This window comes from Schistocerca gregaria, unplaced genomic scaffold (genome assembly GCF_023897955.1).
Source record: "Schistocerca gregaria isolate iqSchGreg1 unplaced genomic scaffold, iqSchGreg1.2 ptg001155l, whole genome shotgun sequence".
Lineage (NCBI taxonomy): Eukaryota > Metazoa > Arthropoda > Insecta > Orthoptera > Acrididae > Schistocerca > Schistocerca gregaria.
In genome coordinates, this window is record NW_026062487.1 from 50,001 (window position 1) to 52,500 (window position 2,500).

Sequence of the window (2,500 nt, forward strand, 5' to 3'; positions counted from 1 at the left end):
GTGTACGGTCAAGCATGTGCCACATTATGTCACTCAGTACGTAACGACGGATGATCAGTGTGGGTTACGCGTACATCAGCGGACAGTCCACACAGGCCGTACCACAACGTACACTGACTGCATCGACAACCGAATGCAACTGAACAGCTGCAAGGCTCATTTCACAAACAAACGCCTGACCGACCAGCTTGGAAGGGCAGGAGGGGAGGGCGATATTCGTTCTGTAGCGGTACACCCTTCCAGTGGTTAGCGGGACTGTGTAGAAAGTACGCAACACTCGAAAGACCTTTATGTGAGGGTACGCACCATGGCATCAAGAAATACACATGACACCAGAGGATCCAAGCAGTGAACTATGTTCAGAGGGTTGCTGTTAGGCAAAGCTACATTCCTGTGACGTTACATGTGACAGTTAAGGTGCAGTGTAAGTTAGGTTAAGGTGCAGTGTAAGTTAGGTTAAGGTGCAGTGTAAGTTAGGTTAAGGTGCAGTGTAAGTTAGGTTAAGGTGCAGTGTAAGTTAGGTTAAGGTGCAGTGTAAGTTAGGTTAAGGTGCAGTGTAAGTTAGGTTAAGGTGCAGTGTAAGTTAGGTTAAGGTGCAGTGTAAGTTAGGTTAAGGTGCAGTGTAAGTTAGGTTAAGGTGCAGTGTAAGTTAGGTTAAGGTGCAGTGTAAGTTAGGTTAAGGTGCAGTGTAACTTAGGTTAAGGTGCAGTGTAACTTAGGTTAAGGTGCAGTGTAACTTAGGTTAAGGTGCAGTGTAACTTAGGTTAAGGTGCAGTGTAACTTAGGTTAAGGTGCAGTGTAACTTAGGTTAAGGTGCAGTGTAACTTAGGTTAAGGTGCAGTGTAACTTAGGTTAAGGTGCAGTGTAACTTAGGTTAAGGTGCAGTGTAACTTAGGTTAAGGTGCAGTGTAACTTAGGTTAAGGTGCAGTGTAACTTAGGTTAAGGTGCAGTGTAACTTAGGTTAAGGTGCAGTGTAACTTAGGTTAAGGTGCAGTGTAACTTAGGTTAAGGTGCAGTGTAACTTAGGTTAAGGTGCAGTGTAACTTAGGTTAAGGTGCAGTGTAACTTAGGTTAAGGTGCAGTGTAACTTAGGTTAAGGTGCAGTGTAAGTTAGGTTAAGGTGCAGTGTAAGTTAGGTTAAGGTGCAGTGTAAGTTAGGTTAAGGTGCAGTGTAAGTTAGGTTAAGGTGCAGTGTAAGTTAGGTTAAGGTGCAGCGTAAGTTAGGTTAAGGTGCAGCGTAACTTAGGTTAAGGTGCAGCGTAACTTAGGTTAAGGTGCAGCGTAACTTAGGTTAAGGTGCAGCGTAACTTAGGTTAAGGTGCAGCGTAACTTAGGTTAAGGTGCAGCGTAACTTAGGTTAAGGTGCAGCGTAACTTAGGTTAAGGTGCAGCGTAACTTAGGTTAAGGTGCAGCGTAACTTAGGTTAAGGTGCAGCGTAACTTAGGTTAGGGGCCAACGTGGGTTAGGTTAGGGGCCAACGTGGGTTAGGTTAGGGGCCAACGTGGGTTAGGTTAGGGGCCAACGTGGGTTAGGTTAGGGGCCAACGTGGGTTAGGTTAGGGGCCAACGTGGGTTAGGTTAGGGGCCAACGTGGGTTAGGTTAGGGGCCAACGTGGGTTAGGTTAGGGGCCAACGTGGGTTAGGTTAGGGGCCAACGTGGGTTAGGTTAGGGGCCAACGTGGGTTAGGTTAGGGGCCAACGTGGGTTAGGTTAGGGGCCAACGTGGGTTAGGTTAGGGGCCAACGTGGGTTAGGTTAGGGGCCAACGTGGGTTAGGTTAGGGGCCAACGTGGGTTAGGTTAGGGGCCAACGTGGGTTAGGTTAGGGGCCAACGTGGGTTAGGTTAGGGGCCAACGTGGGTTAGGTTAGGGGCCAACGTGGGTTAGGTTAGGGGCCAACGTGGGTTAGGTTAGGGGCCAACGTGGGTTAGGTTAGGGGCCAACGTGGGTTAGGTTAGGGGCCAACGTGGGTTAGGTTAGGGGCCAACGTGGGTTAGGTTAGGGGCCAACGTGGGTTAGGTTAGGGGCCAACGTGGGTTAGGTTAGGGGCCAACGTGGGTTAGGTTAGGGGCCAACGTGGGTTAGGTTAAGGGCCAACGTGGGTTAGGTTAAGGGCCAACGTGGGTTAGGTTAAGGGCCAACGTGGGTTAGGTTAAGGGCCAACGTGGGTTAGGTTAAGGGCCAACGTGGGTTAGGTTAAGGGCCAACGTGGGTTAGGTTAAGGGCCAACGTGGGTTAGGTTAAGGGCCAACGTGGGTTAGGTTAAGGGCCAACGTGGGTTAGGTTAAGGGCCAACGTGGGTTAGGTTAAGGGCCAACGTGGGTTAGGTTGCCAGAGATGTGTCAAATCAGGATGTACGTTTGGCTGGTGTCAGGTGGTGGGTTGGTTCGATGCCTTTATAAGGGGTGTGGCCAAAGGGTATTTTATTACTTGTACCTTTTGTGTTGTGGCGTGGCGTTGCGTCCTGTGTTGATACTGGGTGGACCACTGTGGGTGTTGCTG